General features: G+C 44.4%; 1 protein-coding gene across 4 annotated transcripts in view; it reads right to left on the reverse strand.

Moving 5' to 3' along the window:
• Positions 1-24,308, reverse strand: part of Smim3 (small integral membrane protein 3) — a 51,036-nt gene that overhangs the window by 18,934 nt on the left and 7,794 nt on the right. Inside the window, exon 1 of one of the 4 annotated variants that reach the window (XM_021150813.1) lies at positions 8,868-9,463. The exons of 2 other annotated variants lie outside the window; for them this stretch is intronic. The gene's annotated coding sequence lies outside the window, so the exon portion shown is untranslated. Of the gene's footprint in view, positions 1-8,867; positions 9,464-24,308 lie in introns of those variants that run through there. One more of the 4 variants, XM_029471888.1, reaches the window with a different exon arrangement.

A 24,308-nucleotide genomic window follows, 5' to 3' on the forward strand; every position in this document is an offset into this window, starting at 1 on the left:
AGAAACAAAGAGAGAAAGAGAGAGAGAGAGAAAGAAAGAAAGAAAGAAAGAAAGAAAGAAAGAAAGAAAGAAAGAAAGAAAGAAAGAAAGAAAAGAAAGAGCCAGGATGTGTTTGATAGAGTGCAGTATGGTGAGGTGGAAGGGGGTGCCTCTGTGGACCCATGCTGAGGTATCCCTTCCCCCTGAGGTACAGCCATAGATATAGTATGGAATAGAGTTTATTTTGAGAATAGGGAGGGAAGTTGAGAAGTGAGGAGAGACAGAGACAGAGACAGAGACAGAGACAGAGACAGAGACAGAGACAGAGACAGAGACAGAGACAGAGACAGAGACAGAAGAAGCTGGCCAGGAACATGTGGAGAGAGGAGGAGGGGCAAGGAAAAAAAGAATCAGGGAGAGAAGGAGCAGAGAGTAAGAGAGCAAGGAGCGAGGAGGGGGCAAACAGTCCCTCTTCTAGTAAGCCAGGCATGACTGGCTGTTGCCAGGTTATGTAGGTGGATCCTAGAAGGAATGCTAACAAAATATCTCCCACCTGCCATGAAGTGGGCAGCCTGGCCCCACCACACTGTCATATGCCTTGTCTTAGAGACCTGGCCATCGTGTTGAATGAACTCCAGAACTACAAGCCAAAAACAAGTCTTTTCTTTTTATAAGTTGATTATCTCGGGTGTGGTGGCAACAGAAAGCTGACAAACAAAAGCACTTAGGGCTTCTCAGAACTGACCTAACCAAATGAACACAGAAAATGCAGTGGACAGGAGACACTTTACAAAGACGTCAGAAGCCCTAATACTAGCTAGGGGCAATGGAGGTCTAAAACTGATCTGAGTCCAGAGGAGGCGACCACAGTGATAAGTTTGATAACTTTTCATGTTCTGTCCCAAGCTTTGACCTTCTACTGAAACAGCTGACCCTTCACGTCTGAACAGAAAGGAAGAGTTAGCATTTGAGAAGTTGCCAGTGGTTATCCAACTGGTTTTACCACCAAGGACCTTGCTGAGGAAGGAGGCAATAAAAGAAATTACTTCCTGCTAGCAGGCAAGCTTAATTACACCACAGCAAGAACAAGGCAGATAGAGGCAGGTGGCATCCTGCAGGTGTGACCCTCATCCAGCTCTGCCAGAACTCTGCATAGTGGGGCAACTGTTTCTTCTCCACCAGAATGGAGCTGAGAGGAGACAGCTCTGAGTCACTGGTACTGCAAGTGGCTGAAGATGTGTGACTCCAAATATCTTTCAGAAAATGAATGATGGCCAGTCATAGTGGTGCAGGCCGCTAATCCCAGCACTTCAGAGACAGAGGCAGGTGGATCTGTGAGTCTTTGACTAACCTGATCTATATAGTGAGTTCTAGGACAGCCAGGGCTGTGTACAGACCCTGTTTCAAAAGAAAAAAAGCCAACAAAACAAAAAGTGAACCAGGGAACACTACAAAGATTCACCAGTACCGTGCCTCTTACAGGACCCCTCTCTGAGGCTCTATCCTAAGAAAGAGCTGTTGAGAGTGTCAAGGAAGGATGTAGTCTAAAATAGAGAAGGCAAGCCAACTATGAAGAAGGGTTATCACCACTACCTTCGGCCTAGGATACCAAATGCCTGGCATCCACCAATTTATCCTCCTTGCAAGTCTCTCTTGCTCACTTCTTAGAATGCTAAATCCTCGTTCAATCTACTGAAATGTCCCAACATTTTTCTAGACTCACACTATTAAAATACCACTGATACTCACCAGCTATTCTTCTATCTCATCATTTATATTATTTTTATTTCTTCTATCTCATAATTTTATTTTCTTCACAAAATTTCAACCAAGAGACTGTTGGTTGGTTGGTTGGTTGGTTGGTTGGTTGGTTGGTTGGTTGGTTGGTTGGCTGGCTGGTTGGTTGGTTGGTTGGTTAGTTGGTTAGTTGGTTGGTTGGTTGGCTGGTTAGTTGGTTAGTTGATTGGTTGGTTGGTTGGTTTGTGTAGGTGCACACATACAAACACACAATAATGGGGCACATATCCCACGGTAATCAAATAGAGATCAACAGACAAATATGTGGAATCTGTTCTCTCCTTCCACCTTCCACGGATGGGTTCTGAATTGAACTTGGATTGTATGTCTTGCCCAACAAGCTTCTTTAACAGATGAACCATCCCAGCTGTTTGGTTTCTGTGTGACAAGGTCGCAGAGCAGTCTGGTCTCAAACTCACAAGTCTTTTTCAAGGCTATCCTCCTGCCTCCACCTGCCTCCTGAGTTACAGGCATGTTCCACACTATTCTGAGTTTATGAGGTACTGGATATTGAACCCAGGATTCGAGTATGGTAGGCAAGCCCTCAACCAACTGATCCACATTCCCAGACCCTGCATGCATGCGTCACAATCTAACCTCAGCTTGTTCAGCCCTGGTTGACTCCCTTTTATTGGCTTTTATACCTAACAGGCTAAAGCCTTATCCCTTTGATCTCCCCAAACGAAAGCTCAGGAGAATGGAAGCCCTGTGTTTTGTCTATTGCCACATCTTCAACATCTATCACAGCGCTCAGTACATCATGGGATCAATAAAGTAAGTCTGAAGAGCGAATCAAATGGGAAACTAGGTATGTCACATGTGAGTCCAATCCATGGAACTCAATTAGCAGAAGACATCCAAAAAGAAACCTGACTCCTGCAGACGTCTCAATAGCCATCCGAGTTGGACCATATCTCCAAAATAAACTTCAGCCTCTGGTTTCATCATTTTCTGGGACTCATGAGATTACATAGTGTTTTCAAGGACTATGGGGGCTCCTTTCTCTCCCAGTCCACCCTGTCCCTAACAGAGGACTCACTGGCCTTTTAGAATCAAGTCCTCTAGGATTTCGTCTTGTCAGCAGGCTTGGACTGATGGGCATAAATTTACAACAGTAAGGAGGCATGGATGGATGGTGCCCACAGTATGAGTCTCTCTCTGCTCTCAGGAAAGGATCGGGAGGCTGGTGAAAGAAGAGGAGCTTCCCATACCATGTCCAGCAGGAGGACGTCCCAGCCACCTAGTAAGTCTTGGAACTGGCAGCTCCGTTCCCATTGTGTAATAGTTAGCCTCAAACATTTGCCAGCCTGGCATAATCAATTCACCAGGGAAATTTGTTCCAAGTAAATGAGCCAAAGGAAGGAAGGAACGAACGAAGCACACAAAATAGCAAAAGTGTGACATGAATCAAACCAGAAACCTTTCTCTAATAATGTTCCAAGATCCTGAAGGAGCACTCTGTTCCTGTCTCACCCAGACTGACCTTACTTCTCCAAAATTCCTAATGGACTACAGACCTGCTCATGGCTTGGGTTTCTGCTCCTCTGTGGCTAGAAAATGGAAAAACACAGGATATTTATTTCAGACATCAGAACAGCAGCCAGAGCCCTTTGAGACTGCATGTAGACTGCATTTGACCGGCCAATCAGTTTCAGAAACCAAGAGCAAGTCGGCAGAAGAGAAAACACGGGTCAAATCCACAGCATCCTCTTTAAGATGGGACCATCCGTCATTACTTGCCAGTGACTTGAGTACTGCTGTGTGCCGGCTGACGATGGGGTCTCTCCATGGATGCAGGGCCTCTGTGACAGAGGCAGAGCACAGAGTGGGGGTGCTAAGCCTCTGCCTCACTGTGTAATACTAAACCAGACACCTTCCCAAAGATTGTTTCTTATGTACAGCATGCAGATAAATGCCCCCCAAAAGATTTCGATGTCTTCGTCCCCTTGAAAAGGAATCATGACTCACAGGGTGGGGCCATAAGAACAAAGGCAAAAGAATTTGCAGATGTGGTTCATCTGCAGGGCATTGACATGGAGAGCATCCTGGAATACCCAGGTGGGCCCAATGTATCACAGGAACACTTTAAAAGTCAAGTGGAAGGTTAGAAAAGGGTGGTTCTCAATTTTCTTAATGTTGGGACCCTTTAATACACTTCCTCATGTTGTGAGGACCCCCAACCATAAAATTATTTTTATTGCTACTTCATAGCTGTAATTCTGCTACTGTTAAGATTTTTGATGTAAAGATCTGGTATGCAGGATATCTGATATGTGACCCCAGTAAAAGGTCCGATCAACTCCCCAAACAATCGCAACCCACAGGTTGAGAACCGCTGGGTGAGACTTGTTGATTATTGGTTTGAATGAAGAGAAAGGCAGCTGACAGCCAAAGGCAGTATCTGTTGAGAGCAGGGATTCAGCCAAAGGCTGCAGTTCCTGTTGGGAGCAAGGACTGACCCTCTGTTTGCAGCTCAGAAGAAAATGGTGATCTTAGGCCCACAACCAAAGAGAGTGAACTCTGCCAATGACTCAAGGAAGGAAATGTTTCTACCCTAGAGCCTCCAGAGCAATGACCTGATGGTGTGTGACCTTACTCTCATGGCACCCAAGCAGATGCTGACCTATGGAGCTATCAACCACTGAATTCAAGTGTCCAAAGCTGCCAGACTTAAGTCTCGTGAACTGGATTTGAAGAACTTGGGGTTTGGGTTGGTTTGGTTGGGTGTTGTTGTTTAGTTATTCTTTACATTTTTATTTATTGTTAGAGGACGGAGGGACTGTGTGTGTGCCACAGTCTAGCACACACGTGTGAGTAATAAACAGCTCTGGGGCCTCTGTCCTCTCCTCACACCATGGGTTTCTAGAATCAAACTCAGATCATCGGGCACGCATGGCAAATGCCTTTACCAACTGAACCATCTGGCCAGCCCTGTTTTCTATTTTACTTTTAATGTTGTATGTATGTGCACAGGTTTGCAACTATGCACACAAACGTGTACACATGCCAGCAAACCTCAGGGATCCACCTGTCTCCACCTCCCCAGTGCTGAACTTATAAGCACGCGCCACCCTGCCGGCCTTTCCTGCATGCTCCGGGAATCAAACTCAAGCCCTCATGCTTGCCTGAAGAATGCTTCTCTGGGAGCTCTCTCCCCAGCCCTACATGCAACAAATTATTAATGGTGCGGGATTAGATCCTAAGTAAATTCCTCTTTCTGATTGCACCTCAATTTGGGTATCAGTCAAAAATTAGAAATAAAGGACAAGTTTACATTCTGAGGATCTGGCCTGCTCTGGAAAATTGGCAGTGCACGCTGCTGCCATTCGGCCACCCGCACAGCTCCGCCCCATCCCCTGTTCCAGGATGCTCTATGGTAGAAGAACATTAATAAAAATGCAGAAAAGAGTGAAATAAAGACTAGAGTATGGATGCCACTGGAGATAATCAAATGAAATGAATTAATCCAATCTCAGGCTGATGAGCACCAGGGCTGGAGACACGACTTAGCAGATGAGCCTGCAGCTCTTACAGACAACCTGAGTTCAGTTCCCAGCACCCACAGCAGGCTGCTCAAAACCACCTAGAACTCCGGCTCCAAAGCACCCACATTCGCGTATACAAACACATATACAAATGAATAGAAACAAAATGTTTTAAAGACAATGTTTCAGTCATGTGTGGATACAAGAGTTTATACATTGTATGTGTACCCCTGGCCCAGAAATAGAAGCCAAACTGCCTAAGAGAACAAGGAAAAGAGATGGGAGGAGGGAGGGGTCCAGAGAAGGGTGGGTACAGGGGAGAAGTGTTCATAATACCATAGAACATACCTGCATGAAAACAGCCTTCTGTGACCCAATATAAAAAGCTCAGCATTTTTTGCATTTTAAAAATAAGATTAAAAGAAAAAAGGGGTAATGATTTCAAAAGCCCCGTTCTGTCTTTGATGGTGACAGGCAGACAGGGCTCTGGTATTCCCACTGGTTACGTCCTTGACCACACCTCAGAGCCATTAAGTGAAGTCTAGGAGACCAGGAAAAAAGTTAAGGATTTGGGGCCCTGAGAAGGTGAAGCACAACAGGCTGATCAGCAAATGTCTCCCTGGGGCAGGGGTCAGAAATAGCAACACATGCCGGACGCTGGTCATTATTGATTCGAACTAATTCAGGAAATACCGTTTTCTTTCTTTCTTTCTCCTCCTCCCGCTGCTGCTCCCTTTCCTCGATCCTGTATAGTAGGTCATATTCAGTCAGACAGTCAGAATCCAAATCAATGGATAATGACGCTCTATCTATATATAACCAAAACTGTAAGTACACAGTTTAAGTCAGGCTTGCCTTTATCTAACATGCAGGCGGTTCTAATTCTGATCATTTCCCCTCCTGGCTGCTCTACATTTGGCCTTGAATATCCCAGTCTTTCTTGAGGTTATCCTTCTACCTCCAGAAAGAACTTTAAGGGGTCGAGGGTCCCCAGTGATCCACAAGTATACGTGCCAGTGAATTCCCACTTAACTCCTCCCGTGTCAGCCTACAGCTAATGCATGAGTCGATCCCTGTTGCTACAGGATTTGGAGAAGTTTGAAGGCCAGACTGTCTGGTATCAGTATCACCCTGCACTGGGCCACATCCTGTGCGACTGTGGATGACTTATTTTCTCCCGAGCTCAGTTTGCTCAACTATTAAATGGAAGGAATGAGAGTCCTTCCCTAATAGGATCATGGTAGAGACTAAATGAAAGAATATGTGTAAAAGCTGAGAATTATACCTGGAACACAGGAAGCCTAAACTAGTCAACGTCAAGTAGGATTATTATCCCATCATTCAGAATGTGTGGCCAGGCTAAAAGGCTGGGGTACCACAGGGTGCAGCAGTGCCAGTATTTACTCCCTGCCTTGGTTACTATTATACTATTGTGAAGAGACACCATGACCAAGGCGACTCTTATCCAAAAAAAAAAGCCTTTAATTGGGGGCTGGCTTACCGTTTCAGAGGGTTAGTCCATGGTCAGCATGGCAAGAAGCAGACAGGCATGCTGCTGAGGTGTTAGCTGAGAGCTTTACATCCTGATCTGTAGGCAGCAGGCAGAGATAGACACACTAGGCCTGTTCTTTAGAAACCTTAAAGCCCATCCCAAGTGACACTCTTCCTCCAACAATGCCACACCTACTCCAATAAGGCCAGGCCTCCTAATCCTTCTAACCCTTTGCAAACAGTTCCACTCCCTGGTGACTAAGAATTCAAATCTATGAGCCTATGGGGGTTTGTTCTTATTCAAACCACCACCCTCCTATAAAGCATGGGGGTGGGGAGTTTACTGGTTATCTATCCTTATGTTGAACTTGAAGTAAGACCAGCGTAAGGCCAAGCAATACAAAGACCCTGTTTCCTTGGAGACATCCACAACATTTGTATGTTTTAATTCATACAGAAGAAACAGATTTTAAGATGAGATGAGAGCACAGCTGGGAAAGCCCCTTACCGGCAGCCACTGGGGTCCAGCCTCTGGCCCAGCCAGTTTGTACTTTGGTCTGTGTCGCTGATCCCTGGCACGGCTTTACACGGACGCCATTCTCTCCCTTCCAGGGAAGGAGGGGAAGCCCCCAGACTTTTTTGTGCAACAGACCCAAAGTTCTGATGTCCTGAGGGGTCAGCTTCAGAGCCTCCATATAGCATGACATGTTGCCCTACAGTGTGACTCACAACCCCAGTATGATTGGAACAGAGAAACACTGTGGCTTTTTCAGTTCTCACCACAGAAGTCTGTAATAGCCTGAAACTCAGCTGGGCTTTCCTTGTTGCATGCAGACAGCAGTGAGTGTCTTACACAACCTAAAGAACACAAGCTGTGGTCACCACACACCAATAGGCATCCATCCCACCCTAGTTCCTCATTTTACAAATGAGACTGAGTGAATACAGAGAAAGGAAACGCGCCAGTCATAACTCTGAGATCCTGGTCCCCAGAAACTGCTCTTTCCATCCCACCCTAGGGAGGCATTCTGTCCCCTTAGACTGTTTACCCACTGAGCCGCTCAGCAGATCACAACAGATACTTTGGCAATCTCTCAGAGGTGAAGGACAGCACTTCTACACAGCAGCCACCGGCTTTGGCTTTGAACAGCTTAAGTATTTTCACGGTCTGCCCACAGACCAGAAACGCAGCCACAGGATGCTGCTAGTCACGAAAAACAGCAAACAGGGCTGCATAAAAGCCCACTCAGACGGTTCGATCAGAAAATTCCCCAATATTTGCACAGAATCGGATGGTTCACACCTTCCATCCTTTACTCCGTGAACTGTCCCAAGCGCCTACTATCTAACAGGCCCTGTGCCAGGTCCTGGGCGTGCCTCAGAGATGAGAACAGATACACTGTCCCTACACTCAAGGAATTGGAGAGAGGCTGAGTGGTGCACGGGAACCAGTAATGCAGGAACTAATTTCTAACAGACCAGATAACCCGGAGAAGGGAGTCTAGAAGAAAGGTCCTTCTCCAATATACTTTTCCCGAGTTTTCACTTGCTTCGAGACTAAAAAGGATGTGACACCCTCCCCACCCACCCACCCCCCCCATTCCACAGTAACTAAATTGTTCGCTGAGGCGATGAAAGTAACTAGATGTCTCTAGTTACTAGTTACCTAGGCTAGAACCCAGCAGAGTCCTAAGAACTACCGACTCCAGGTATTCCAGACCCTGATGACCAGTTGTTTCTGGTGCTGCCCAAACCCTGCGCTGTGCTCAGACGCACCCTGAGCCGGGACACCTGGCCCGGGAACCAGGAGCCGCGGAGTCTGCGGAAGAACGGAAAGGCAGAAGCAGGGCAACCCATAGAGAAACCCATCTCCGAGTGGGCCGGAGCTCACCCACCCAACCCACAGCCGACTTAGAGGCCCAAGACTGTAGACAGAAGGTAGCTAGAACTTAGAGCTGAGAGAGGAGGCAAGGGACCCAGATGAGGAAGAGAAACTCAGAAGTAGCAAGGCAGGAGAGGGCACCCGGGTGGGAGCAACGCTGAGGGCAAGTCGAGATTCCGGGAGAGCTCCGTTTAGCTGGAGCCCCACAAAAGACACCCTTTGGTCTCACTCACCCCAGATCTGATCCCGATCTTCAGTCAGGATTACAAGCAGTAACCGGTGCTTTTTCTGGGCCCCTAGGATAGAAAGGGATCCTCAAGCAACCCCAGCTCTGGAACCTCAGCCCCGCTAGCGCCGAGAACGTGCTCGGACTCCAAGCCCGGGAGCGCGCAGGAGCGACTGGGATGCGAGCTCAGCACCCCGCGCGCCACGCACGGACGACTCTGGAATGCACCGCCGCTGGGGACCGCCCCGGAAAGACTGAGCCCCCAGCCTCAGCGCGAAACCTGCTCTGCTCCTCCCAGCCTCCCCAAGGCTGCTGTAAAGAAAGGAACTTGGAGAGACTCAGAACTGTGCGGTCACCTTGCATTACACTCAGCCTGTAACCTTAGTCACTTCGTTTCTCGAGGGGACTTCCGCCCTCTGTGTGGTAAACAGAGGGGCTAGCCTACAGTAGGTCCCAAAATCTTTTCCAACAGTAGTTTGGATGCGGGCGGTACAGAGTCCTGAGTGTAAGATATTTAGTAAGACCCTTTGCTTGCCTTTCCGTTCTGTTAAGCTGGGATAGTTGCACTAACCCTCTTGTGAAGTCGAAGTAAAAAGCCTGAGTGTGAAGCTAGCCGGTGGCCTGCCATAACACACCTCCACGCATTGTTTACTTTGTGATAACATGAAAAGTCCAAGGTGATCAACACCCCATTAGAATTCTGGTGAGAGACTTGCCACTCCCTCTGTTAATGACCCACTTCCCTGCTGCCCGCTGTATGGTCCTCTAGGATCCGTGGGGTGAAGGGGGACTGTTTATCTATTCCTCTTATTTTTTGAAACAGGGTCTCCCTAGAGAGGCCTGGTAGTCCTGGAACTCATTATGTAGACCAAGCGGTTCTCCAGAGATCCGACTGCCTCTGCCTTGGATTAAAGGTGCAAACTGCATCAGATTTCCATTCATCTTCTAATTCTATTGCATTTCCTTCCATCCCACTCTTAGGGAGGGCGGGGTAACCCAGGTAGAGGCTATCTGTGCCTCAAAAACTGGAGTTTCTTCTTTTTTTTCTAATGCATATTGGAACCACGATGACTTGCCCAGGCTGACATCTGATCTGGTACCAGCCTTGACTTTTATCTCCCCACACACACCCGGTTTCCTCTGACTCAGAGATGAGGTCAGCAGAAATGACATGCCATTACCAGAAGCCTTAGACCCAGGGCCATGAGAACAAAGGATTAACAGGGAAAGTGACTGGAGGAAAATTCTTAGAGTCATCATTTTTGATCAACAGAGAAGGTGTGTGGTCCTCGGAATGAGTGCAATCCAATTCTAAGTGTTAGAGGAAATCATGATGTAGAATTCCTTTATTACTGGAACAGGATGCTGGGGTGGGGGGTGGGGGTCCTTCAGGTGGGCAACTAGTAACTGAATGTGTCCTGCCATGACTGAAGGTTTCACTCTTGAGATGATGCAAAACCAGGGCTGGAGCCAACAATCTGGTGTCTTTTTCCATTTAGCAGTATGCTGCTCATTAGCTAAAGAATCATAAATGCCTTGCTTTCTTCGATTAGCCTTTGGTGATAATATGGGTCATGTTAAACACAGACCAAGACATGGCCTTAGTGGCAGCATGGGATCAGGACTTCAACTTCGAGTCAAGCAGCAGCGCAGGCTACTCCCATCAGGCTATTCCTCTCCACCCTTGAGTCTCCATTTCCACTTCTCTTCATAGTGTGCAAATCACTCTGCTTCTCCTTCTCTCCACCACACACTTGCACATCAGAGTGGCTACCGCTGCAGGTGGGGCACATGCCTGGGAGGCCACTGGGAGTCTTCCACCAGCCCAAGCCATGTGCCATGACCACTCATTTATGTCTTAGGAAGCAAGAATACAAAAACACTGTACCACAAGCATACAGACACACACACACATGTCCACACACGCACGCACAAACACACACACACACACACACATTTTTGTTTATTGTTTTTGTATGCTTGAGATTAAAAAATCTTTGGGTTTTATCAATGTAGCTCTTCTATCTTATATGTTGTAGAAGGGACAGGTCACCATAGGAAGTTTTATTATGGTTGCTTTTAACATTTTTTTAATTATTTATTTTATATATGCGAGTACATTGTCATCTTCAGACACACCAGAAGAGGGCATCAGATCCCATTACAGATGATTGTGAACCACCATGTGGTTGCTGGGAATTGAACTCAGGACCTCTGGAAGAGTAGTCAAAGCTCTTAACTGCTGAGCCATCTCTCTAGCCCCTGCTTTTAACTTTTGCTGGCTGGCTTAATGGTTCTACAGTTCATACTCAATGCTTGCCCAGAGCTACCTCTGTGAGGAAACAGGAGCTGGAAACGCTGGGTAAGAGTTGTGCTTTATAGAGATTATTGAGCCATACTAAGAACTGAAACATGAATATTACGTTTATAAATATGATGAATATGGTTGGAGTTATCAATGAAACTGAATATGCCAGAATGTGGATGATAAAAGATGAAAACTGAGTGGGAGGTTTATAGAAGCTTGAGAAAAAAAGGAAAGTCTGTTCACGTTGCTTACAGCCCCTACAGATGCTGAATCTGAAGTGAACAATGAAATATGCTAGTATTTCTACTAAGTAGCCTTATAAAACTTTTCAGTTGGGCCTAATGGTGCTCATCTTTAATACCAGCAGAGGTAAGCAATCTCTGTGAGTTCAAGGCCAGTCTGGTCTACATAGTGAGTTCCTGGACAAACGGGGCTACATAGAAAGACCGTGTCTCAAAGAATAAGAAAGGAGACAAGAAAGGGAGGAAGGGAGGGAGGGAGGGAGGGAGGGAGGGNGGAAGGAAGGAAGGAAGGAAGGAAGGAAGGAAGGAAGGAAGGAAGGAAATGTATCCTTTATTCTTTTTTGTTCTTTTCTTTTCTTTTTTTTAAATTTTCTGAGACAGGGTTTCTCTGTGTTCCCCTGGCTGTCCCAGAACTCACTCTGTAGACCAGGCTGGCCTCGAACTCAGAAATTTGCCTGTCTCTGCCTCCCAATGCACCCTTTATTCTTAATTGCTATATTAATGGAAGAGTATGAATTTTTTTCTCTGTACTAAAATGACAAAGCTCAACACGGTCAATCATGCCCTGTGACCTTTGCACTCAGGAGGCTAAGGCAGGAAGAGTGCTAAGACTTGGGGACCAGCCTGGGCTACTAGTCAGCTCCAAACAGCCTGGACTACAGAGTGAGACTCTGTCCCCAAAAAATAAAAAATTAAGAAAGGAATTTAAAAGAGAGAGAGAGAGAAATTGGTCTTGTGACATTCATTTTGTTATTACAAGAGATGGTAAAGACTATTCTTTAAAACGTTTGTAATCCAATCAAATAGGAATAAGTTTGTGGTCTTTCTGTTGACTTTGTCGTGCCTTTGATTATTTAAAACAAACAAATACCAACAACAAAAACCAGCCCAGGTCCCTCACTTCAGAAACAGTTAAAGTTCTTACATTATCCCTCAGTTACGTTTATCTAATAATAGAGTGTCATTGGTCTTGTTAGTAGTTTCCATAGCTGCAACCACTCATTGTTCCCAGGCATCTCTGTCTCTGTCTCTGTCTCATGGTGGTGACTGTTCTCTTCTGAAAACTATTTTATGCTGCCTTGCCAAGATCCATTCCTGGCTGGAAGCACTGTCCGCACTGTCCGGTGGCAGAGTACTTGCCTAGCAAGTTGCCTTGAATTTTATCCAAATATCACAGAAAATAAAAATAACTCTCAATGCTCACAATCAGTTCCAGAATTTAGAAAGATATAATTGTTAATGTGTTTTTATATGACAGCTACTTTGGGGCTTTCTTTTATCTGGACAGATAAATTACTAAGGTTTGGTATTTTAGTCTCTACCATATGATATATAAGCAGCAGAGATACTGGAATTAATCAGCTATGTTTGATATGTTCCACATTTCTTTATTAGCTTTATTAGAATGGAATTATATATTAATCACACAAAATTAAACAAGCCATCCACCGAAAGAAGTAAATTTGCTCTCCCTTATGTTCCTTTTTTTGACTGTATTTTGTAGAGACTAAACCCAGGCCCTCACACATGCGAGGCAAGTATTCTATTACTAAGCTACATATCCTGGAGCCCTGTGTCACTCTTTGAAGTAGATTTATCATCATATGTTCTTGTCCTTGAGGAGAAACTGTCCAACTCTACACAGTAGAGAATGTTATTCTCTTGTAACCTAGTATAGTTGCCTCCTGACGTAAACTAACAGAACTTTTAGTTTAGACAAACCAGATGGCTTTCACTTTCTATCTCTACTATCCTGAAGATGGATGCTTTAAGCTAAAGATTCTTCAACAGGGGAAAACATCTTAAGTGTCTTGGTGGCACTCTTAACTGGAACAGAATTAAGGGTCAAGTTTCTCAGTATTATAGCTAAAAGTGGGCATCCATGGCCTAAAATATAAGACTATATCAGGATTGCTAAGGCATTTTCTAGTTGGGAGCAAATGATCACAGAAGCATACTACTGACACATGAAACAAGCCTAGTAAGCCAACGAGGGAAATCGAATGATGGTTACATGTTTTGGAATACCGCTGGATTTGTTTGGGACTGTTTCCCCATGCGTGTGAGGTGCTATTCTTTTCATTCATTTTGATTATTTGCACTATGAGTATTTGAATTGAAATAAGACAATTTTAAGGTTTGTAGCTATTTTCTGTACAATTACACAGTCAGCACAATGAAATAAACACTGGCGCACTGGAATGTAGCTGGCAGTACATAAACCATGCAGCATTTTGACATCAAATTATTTTAAACAACAAACTACACCGAAAACAATCTATGCTGATAACATTCTTGCTCATGACATTAAATATACAAATTTAAAATATGATTCTTTTAAAATTTGAAAATAGGGCTGGTGAAGTGACTGCAGGCTTGTAAATGTTCTCCCTTCGCAAACCTAATGACCTGAGCTCAGTTACAAGATTCCACAGTAAAGGAGAGAATCAACTCCCAAAAGTTGTCCCCTGACCTCTGCGCAATGTCAAGTCACATGTACACCAAAACTCACACACAAATAATGATAAATAAAAAGTAAACTTTTTTAGTGAAATACAATTTGCAAATGTGAATGAACTCATTTGGACAGAGCCAGACATTAACATAATCTGAAAGGGGAGGAACTCTGACCTAAATGCCAATGTTCAGGTTTGCAGAGGGGAAAGGAGGGACGGTTACTTTCAAAGATAATCAGTTTGCTCTCCAGGTAAAATTCAGTGCCAAGTCCTTGGGTGTGGCGGCGGAATCCAGATGTCATGGAGCATGAAGGCTTTCTCACGGAGCCCATCCATTCTTCCTGCCTCTACTATCACCCCTCTCCAGAAGCATCACACTGGCTGACACACACCGGCACGCCTGTAACCCTCCTCTTAAATGCATCAACAACTGCCTTTTTCTCAGCAGAGGATTCCAAAAGAACGTTCCCGGGCTCTGCCACAGCCTCCCCTTCTTCGTAACTAATCACCGGTTCCATACACAGGTTTTGTTTTGTTTTGTTTTGTTTTGTTTTGTTTTGAACGTATTGCGCTTTCTCCACCACATCCAACAATTGGCCATAGGAAACATCAATCACTTCGAAACCTTTGCTATAACAATCCACAAGAACGTATCAGTTGATCTCTATGAAGTATGTCTGAGGGAAACAGGGTATTCATCCTGCCCAGCGGCATCTGCAAGTTGAAGACGGCAGTCTTGATCCATTCACTGGGATTGACTTTGGAGGAGTACTTTCTGTGATTCGGTCATATGAGTCAACAAATCAGCAGTCAACAACCTGAATTGTCTATGATGGCTTCCCTGGCCTTATTTCTTGCAAAGAAAAAGTAGATAATGAAGTTTCAAGTTGTGTCTTTCTTTCCTTCCCTACTTGCCCGGACCTGCAGGGATAATCAGCAGGGACCCAGGGCAGGAGAGAGAGAGAGAGAGAGAGAGAGAGAGAGAGAGAGAGAGAGAGAGAGAGAGAGAGAGAGAGAGAGAGGGGGGGGGGGGGACAAGAGACACGAAGAATGAGAGCAAGTCAATTATACTGATCAAGCTCTGAAAACTTTATTCAGGAGTGGCAATATAAGCATAAGCAAGAGGAGGCTCCAAGGGACGGGGGAAGAGCCCAGGGACTCTCTGAAGGTCAGGTGGCAATCTTCAGCTCCTGGAACCAACGGTCACAGTGTCCTCTTTCCCACAAATCTTCTTACTGTTATGACCACGAATGTTCTCTCAGGATTGTTCATGTAAGCTAGAAGATATCCACAAGGCCATGGCTGAGGCCATGGCTCCCGGCACCTACTCTGGATATCAACAGTTACTAGAGGGCTTCTGAACAGGTCCCTTTAACAGACTCACCTAGTGTCTTAATTACTTTTCTGTTGCTATGACAAACACCATGGCCAAAAGCAACTTGGGGAGGAAAGAGTTTATTTGGCTTACACATCCCAGTCAGAGTCCATCATTCAGGAAAGCCAAGGCAGGAACTCAAGCATGGCAGGAACCTGGAGGCAGAAACTGAAGAAGAAGACACGGAGGTGTGCTGTTTACTGGCTTTCTCTTCATGGCTTTCTCAGTTTGCTTCTTTATACAACCCGGACCACCTGTCCGAGGGAGCGCCTCCTACTCCGACCATGGCTCTTCCACATCAATCCCTAACTCAGACCACAGTGCCCCCCTCACAGACTTGCCTACAGGCCAATCTGATGGAGGCATTTTCTCAGTTAAAATCCCCTCTTCCAAGCTATGTCTAGGTTTGTGCCCAGTTGACAGTACCTATCCAACACGCCAACGTTTCTTTGGTGGAAAACTTCCCTGTATGGCCAAAGCTTCCACAGACAGCCAGGACTGCGAGATTCCAGAACCTGGACAGCCTTGGCAGCCTCCTCGACCTTGGCCTAAACATATCAACCCCAGAGGCGGCAGGGCAGCTCCTGCTTTTTTTCCAAGAGTGGCAAGCAGAGTAGAATGGAGGGTGCCACCTAAAAATAGATATTTTTAATGACCTTGATCACCAAATGACCCCTCAGAATTGGGGAATAAATGGGTTTACTGAGTCCCTAAATATATTGCTATCTGAATAGATAAAAAATGAGATAAAATAATAAGATTCTGTTCTTTTTATCAGGATATAGTGGGCAAATTTATTTTATAATCAAAGCCTCCTCAGACTTTTATACCTGAATAAATGTCATCTGTTGGGTATTATCATTTAATCACTAAGGAGTAAAAATTGCACTTTTAGTGCGGAAGCAAAGATACAAATACAAAGCCCTCCAGGGAAATAAGTCCAGTGTCTATTCTTACGCTTATATAAGGTCCCTTAGGCACTAACAGACAGTTGGGAAGTCCATTTGGGGAAGAGCAAAGCAGCATTAGCAATGGTGAGAACCCAGAGAAAAGTGGAATCTAGCCAGGGCTACACAAAGAAACCCTGTCTCGAAAAAACCAAAAAAAAAAAAAAAAAAAAAAAGAAAAGAAAAGAAAAGTGGAATCCTCTCACGTTTAGAGGCAGACTAGAAGACTTAATGGAGATCAATTTCTTCCCTTCGAGTCCCTGGTATTAGGATAGACATCAAGGAAGACTTTCCAGAGCTGGGAATGTCGCTCTGTAGGTAGAGTGCTAGCTTAGCACTCAGAGTCCTGGGTTCCATCGCCAGCACTACAAAAACTGGGTGTGAAAATGTGCCCCAAGTGACAAAGTGGTTGACAGGCAGGCCTGATGATGCGAGTTCGATCCTCAGAACCCGCATGGGAAAACCAACAAATAAAAGCCACGCATAATGCCATGCCCTCCCATGTACTACAGAAGTGCAGCACCACCCTGTGCTTCCACATGCAAACTGTAAAGTCCCTGTCAAAGTGTTAAGACAAAGCTCTATTTTAAATACGGTTTTTGAAGGAGCTACTTGGCTGAAATTCAAATTCTTCCAGGGTTGGCACTTTTTAAATTCAAAAGATATGTTCAGAGTTTCACTTTCTGCTAAAACGTGCATTCCATTCATCAGGTGCATCCTTTTACATCAGCCAACTGTATAAGAATGTGATGCCAAGCTCTGACCACTCAGAGCACCAGGGCCCCTTTGTGCTATAGATAAAATCACAGCAGAACCCCTACTGGGTGCGCTTGCCTGCTTGAGTTGGCAGGGCAACATCGACATTGCACCCTTTTGCACAAGTAAATAAAACGTTTTCCCTTGCTGAAATACTTTGGATTTTGTGATTTTTTTTTCCTTAAGAGTTACATTTCTTCCTTATTTCCTTTCTTTTCTTTAGTCCCATTTCTCTAAAAAAGAAAATAGCTCACTTATTTATTTTTATGTGTATGAGTGTTCTGCCTGTATGTATGTATGCATGCCTGGGGCCCCTGGAAGTCAAAAGAAAAGGTCAGATTCCCTGGAATTGCCGTTACCAGTGGTTGTGAATCACCATCTGGATGATGGTAACTGAATCCCAGGTCATCTGCAAAAGCAACAAGTGCTGTGAATGGCTGAGCCATCTCTCTGGCCACCCAGACACATTTATTACATGCAGTGCTAAGGAATGAACAAAGAACATCACACATGCTTAGAGAGCAGGTACCAACTGAGCAATAGCCCAGGAGACACTTCTTTTTTAAAAAATCAACTAGCCTTTGCTGGCATCAAATAAGAAAACAGACTCAAGTTGCTAAACATACTTACGAATCAAGAGTCAGAAGATGGAGCCTTCTATGAACCTTCCAGAAATGAAAAGACTTACAGACTACTATAATTAACTTTTTTTCCAACTTAGATAAATGGACATTCCTAGAAAATAATAATTACTCAAACCTTCCATGGTGATGTGAATAAGAATGCCCTTGCTGTACACTCATATTTTTTAATTCAGTCATCTAGGAGTGGAAGTACTTGAGAAAGATTAGGAGGTGTGGCCTTGTTGGAAGAAGTGTGTCAACCTGGGGTGGACTTTGAAGTTTTAAAAACATAAGCTAGACCAGTATCTCTTTCTCTTCCTGCTGCCTACAGATCCAGACGTAGATCGCTCAGTTCCTTCTCCAGCACCTTGTCTGCCTGTGTGCTGCCATGCTCCCCTCTATGATGATAATGGACTAAAACTCTGATACTGTAAGCAAGCGCCAATTAAATGCTTTCCTTTTTAAGAGTTAACATGGTTGGATGGTACTGGAGCATGCCTTTAATTCCAACATTTGGGAAGTAGAGGTAAAAGAATATCTATCTACAGAGTAAGTTCCAGAGCAGCCAAGGCTACACAGAGAGACCCTGTCTTAAAAATACCAAAGATAGATAGACAGACAGACAGACAGACAGACACAGAGACACAGAGAGATATGACATGGTCATGGTGTCTCTTCACAGCAATAAAACAATGACTAAGATACTCTCTAAAGAAGAAACAAACAAAAAAGAATAAAAGCCAAATAAAGAGAATAAATTGATAATTTAAAGCCAAAAACACCATCCATAAAAATCCCTGAACAAGAGTTCTATAGAGGAACAGAACTGATAGAATGAATGTGTGTGTATGTGTGTGTGTAAATAGTATAGAATATGTGAATAATATGTAAGTACATGGGATTTATTATATTGGCTTACTGTGGTCCTGCTAGTCCAACAATAGCTGTCTACCAACAGTGTTGTTCAGTCTATGAGGCTGAGTACCTCAACTGGTCTTCAGTATATTCCAGAATCCCGAACAAGTGTGTTCTAATGCCAGTGAAATAACAAACTTGCCATCAAGCAGGCAAAGAGCAAGTACTTCCTTCTTCTGTGTCCTTTATGTAGGCTGACTAAAAGATGTGGCCCAGATTTAAGGTCTATCTTCCTACTACAACAGAACCAGATTCAGGGTGGGTCTTCAAGGGAGAAAAGTCCCCCACAGATGTGCCCAGGCTCTGAGGGTTTAGTTAATTCCAGACACAGTCAAGTTGGCAACCAAGAATAGCCACCGCAGTAGTTAAAGGGTACTTACTGCTTCTGCAAGAACCCGAGTTCATTTCCCAGCACCCACATGGTGACACACCACTACCTGACCCTTCTTTTGACCTCCTTGGACTCCTGCACACATATGGGTGCAAATACATGCACTCAGACACACAAACACACATAAACATAAAAATAAATAAAATTTTAAAAAGCCCAGGCTCAGATGACTTCGCTGGCCAATATACTAAACATTTTTTTTCTGAGACAGGGTTTCTCTGTGTAGCCCTGGCTGTCCTGGAACGCACTCTGTAGACCAGGCTGGCCTCAAACTCAGAAATCCGCCTGCCTCTGCCTCCCAAGTGCTGGGATTAAAGGCATGCGCCACCACTGCCCAGCCACTACTAAACATTTTAAAAATTAATATGTGAGGTAACTCTTGGATATTTATTCTTTCTTTCCTCCAGTCCTCTGTCATCCTATTAATCCCTCTACTTAATATTATATTAAAATGTTCCTCAATAAACTTCAACTCTGATTCAAAAAAATTAATAGGATATATTAACTTTCCCAAAGAAGTGAATACTTAAAGATTCAGTTACTTTTCTTATTGCTGTGACCAAATACCTGACAACCTAAGGGCTCATTGGGTCCGTTGCTTAAAGGTTAACATCCCATCCAGTAGGGACACATGGCACAAAGAGCAGCCCCAGCTGTGACAGAGGACACAAGGCAGCTAGCCAGTCACACTGCGTCCACAGCCAGGAAGCAGAGACACACTGGTTCCCAGCAGGCTTCCTTCTTTCACTCAGTTCTAAGTTTGGCCATTTAACCTGAAAATACTGGGAAAGAGTTCACTTTTTCAATTTTATTGTACTTTAAAAATTAATTCTGTGTGCATGTAGTTTGTGTATAGAGCAAGCATGCAAAGGCATAAAACCAGGTCAGAGTACAACTTTCAACCAGTTCTCTTCTTCTACACTGTACATCCTGGGGATTGAACTTTGGTCGTCAGACTTGGCAGCAGGTGCCTTTAACTCCTGAGCCATATCACTGGCCCTCTGTAATCAAACTTTGTTGTCTTGTTTTGTTTTGTTTTTTGTTTTTTCAAGACGGGGCCTTTCTGTATAGCCCAGCTGTCCTGAAACTCACACCAAACTCAGAGATCCGCCTGCCTCTGGCTCCCGAGTGCTGGGACTAAAGGCACCTGTCACCACCACCTGGCTTGTGATCATACTTGTTAAAGATTTGAGACAGGGTCTTTTGAGACCAAGATTGTCATTGAACTCTTGATCCTCCTACCACTACCTCCCAAGTGATAGAATTTCTCTAAGTACTACCAGGCCTGGCTCATAAATAACTTTTGCAGTTTGTCATTACAAAAGTGTACTGATAAAAACATTCCGAAATAAACCGGAAGGTAGCCAGCTGTCCCATCTACGTCACACTAAAGCAAGGCGTAGAGACCATCTGACCCCAGGGAAACAGCTTTGCTTGATTTAGTTTACTATCAGTTAAGAGTCCAGAGATTTATAACCCCATAAAGTTGGCTGCTAACTTGAAGAGAGCCAAGTACAGTACATGTGGGGCTTTGTCTGTTCTTCCCAGTGACGATACAGATGATTTCCATCAGATGGCAAAGAGAACCAAAGGTTGTGCTTCTACTGCTCTGAACTCAGGCCATCTTCCCAAATGCCAAATCTCCGAGTAAAAGCAAAACAAGAGTGCTGCTCAGAGTTTTTGAAAATTGATTTTGAATGCTGCTTCTGCATTTACTTGAGAGTCACAGCCACATAATTGATGTGTGTAAGCCTCAGTTTTTCCTTCTGTAAAATGTGAGTGTGACAGCCTATCTCAGGGGGTTGTAATAGGACAAACGAGGATTCAATGAAACCATAAAGGTAGAGTGTGTTGGTGGCAGGTATTACTGCAGGACATGGTATATGTGGACAGCAGCTATGAATAGTATGTATAATTCTTCTCTTCCTAAATTTTTATTAAGCTGAAACCCTGCTTGTCCAAAACTAAATGGAAAATTAAAGTTTACCCCCAAACCACTCCTTTTATCCAGGCATAGTGAGGCACATCGATAATCTCAGCACTAGTGAAACTAAGGCAGGAGGATCACAAGTTCAAGGCCAGCCTTGGTTTCACAGAAAATTCCAGGCCAGGCTAGCGATTGAAACTCTTTCTCTCTCTCTTCTCTCTCTCTCTCTCTCTCTCTCTCTCTCTCTCTCTCCTCTCTCTCTCTCTCCCCCCTCCCTCCCTCTCTCTCTCTCTCTCTCTCTCTCTCTCTCTCTCTCTCTCTCTCTCCCCTCTCTCTCTCTCTCCCCCCTCCCTCCCTCCCTCTCTCTCTCTCTCTCTCTCTCTCTCTCTCTCTCTCTCTCACACACACACACACACACACGCACACACACACACAAATTACATTTTCTTTTTGAATCATCAGCATAAGGGAGTAGAATAAAAGTTCTAGCCCGCCGGGCAGTGGTGGCGCACGCCTTTAATCCCAGCACTTGGGAGGCAGAGGCAGGCAGATTTCTGAGTTCGAGGCCAGCCTGGTCTACAAAGTGAGTTCCAGGACAGCCAGGGCTATACAGAGAAACCCTGTCTCGAAAAACCAAAAAAAAAAAAAAAAAGTTCTAGCCCATAAATTAATGAAAAATCACCTAAGATTTCTCTTTCTAACTCTGAGTTTGTGTCTAAGGGAAAGTTAGATGTGTGAGATCCGAGTTCTTTGGGGAAACAGAGCCAACTGGACAGATGTGTGTTTGGGAAAGGAAAAGGAGAGCGTGGGAGGAATGGGAGGCTGATTTCAAGGAACTGAAGAACTGGCTCCCATGAATGTGGATTCTGGAAGGATAGGCCAGTAGAACCGAAACACAAAAAGAGCTCATGTTACACTGGAATCCAAAGGCAACCTGCTGGCTGAGTTCCCTGAACCTTTTCTCTTAAGCCCTGAAGCACAGCCAGATTTAGGAGGGTAATCCAAAATCTTAGAACCTTTCTATTTAAACCTTAATCCCATCTCAGAAATAACTTTCAAAGGAAAATCTAGACGTGTTTAATCAAATACATTAAGAACTATGGCCTAGCAAAATTAACACAAAGTCAACTAAAACACACTGTCTACCAGTTTGGGGGAAAAAAAAAAAAGAAACAACTTAACCAGGTAACAGTATGTCTAGAGCACAAAGTGCGTCTACAATAAGAAGAAACAAGGCAGGACTTAGAGAACTGCAAGAAAGTGGGATGTTGGGTCTAAAGATGGCGGTGAGAACCATGTCAGCTTCTGGACTCTGAGTGACCCTGTGTGCTGTGTTCTGAGCAGAAAGGGACACTAAAACCCGAGACCGTGGAAGAGGGCAGGTCACTGGAAGAAAAAAATATAGGACTGACCCTGAACATGTCGAGCAGGCTTTCCTGGGCTACCAGGGGTTTCTGCCATAGGAGTTAGGCAAGCTGGTGACCTTGAAGAGGGATTTCACTGTGACAGTGAAGTGCTGGGAGAAAACTGGCACAATATAGGATACTAAACAGTACTAGACCATGGCTCCTTTGTCCCTAGTTTGCTGGAACAGTGACTAAATCTCTTACCTTTGCTAAGTCTTTGGGCTTCAATGATGACTAGAATGTGAAGTTAAATTAGATGATATTTTTGGAGGAACTTGCAACTCCACAATTCCTTTAAAGTTGGGGCTCAGAGATCTTCAGATTGTTACAGTATGAGTTTACCTTTTAAAAGCATTTTTTAATTATTGGGGGTTGTCTGCATATATGCCTGTATACCACATGCATGCAGGAGCAAAAGAGGGCATCAGATCCCCTGGAACTGGAGTTATAGATGGCTGAGAGCTGCCACTTAGGTGCTGGGGACCAGACGCAGGTTCTCTGGAAGACAAGCCTATGCTCTTAATTACTGAGCCATCGATTTAACTCTGGCTTTATCTTCAGGCACATCTGTGAGAGGTGATCCGTCTTGTTCCATTAACCCACTGTATTAGTTACTTTTGCATTGCTGTGATAAAATGACCAAGGCAACTTATTTGGGCCTACAGTTTGAGAGGGTTCGAGTCCATGATGATGGATGGAAGGTAGAGTGTCAGGAGCAGGAAGCAGAGTGCTCACATAGTGAGCTACAAGCAGGAACCAGAGAGCTCAAACTAGAAACAGCAAGTCTTCTAACTCTCAAAGGCCCTTCTCAGTGACTGTACTTCCTCCAGCAGAGACATACTTCCTATGCCTATGCAAACAGTGCTACCAACAGGGGAGCAAGCTTTCAAACACCTGAGCCTATGGGAGACACTGCCAGCCAAGGCACCATACCCACTGTTGGCTCTGTCCTGGCTCAGACATCAGCTTGCCCTTACAGGCCTTTAAAAGGTTCATTCTTCCAACAGAGTCTGATAGCAGGCCTTAGAACTCTCAAGAGTCTGTCTCTGTTCCCATTTCATCCTGGGACTTCCTCTGCTCCACAGATGCTTGGGTAAAATCCCCCCTGCTACAAAGAAGCAACACTGTCTTGCTAACTCCCAAAAGACACAGCTTCTTTCGTGAAGACATTTGTACTTTGACTAAAACTTTTTATTATAGCTAAAATACATAATTATCCAATTAACAATTAGACAGGCAGGGAGGAAGATAAAATGAGAGAGCTTTCTGAACAGTAGGATTTGAGAGGGAACAAGATGCTGAAAGAAAAATGGGAAGATTCCATTTTCTAGATTAGAAGCAGAGAGATGGTCACACAGTCTCATGAGTATAATTCTTTGAATGCATTCTCAGAGCTCAATTCCAAAGTATTCAATTATACAGCTGCACAGTGAGGAGAGCAGACAGATTGTTACCAGCATGTATCTGTTTGCCTTTCTAATTTTTCAAGAAAACTGTAGCATTATTTGTTGGGTTTCTTTTCTTTTTCTTTTAAAGATACTTTTTATTGATTTGTTTGTTTTTTAAGACAAGGACTCACTGTGTAGTTTTGACTGGCCTAGAACTCATCATGTAGACCAGGTTAGCCTTGACCTCACAGAGATTCACCCTAACCCTAACCCTAACCCTAACCCTAACCCTAACCCTAACCCTAACCCTAACCCTAACCCTAACTCTGGTGTCTGGCTTCCTGTGGTAACGGCAGACTGTACAACTGCCACTCCTGGTCCCAGGCTTCAGAAAGCACCATACTTTTACTAGCCATGGAGTACCATAATGTCCCTTTAGATTCACAAGCAGACACACACACACACTTTTGAAAACAACTCCCATGAGCTTTTCTCAAGTTACCAACTTTAGCTGTTACGTATCTAGTTGGATAGTAGAGGCTTGACAATCATTAACACACACACACACACTTTTGAAAACAACTCCCATGAGCTTTTCTCAAGTTACCAACTTTAGCTGTTACGTATCTAGTTGGATAGTAGAGGCTTGACAATCATTAACACACACACACACACTTTTGAAAACAACTCCCACAACAAGCTTTTCTCAGATTG

Source organism: Mus caroli, chromosome 18 (genome assembly GCF_900094665.2).
Source record: "Mus caroli chromosome 18, CAROLI_EIJ_v1.1, whole genome shotgun sequence".
Lineage (NCBI taxonomy): Eukaryota > Metazoa > Chordata > Mammalia > Rodentia > Muridae > Mus > Mus caroli.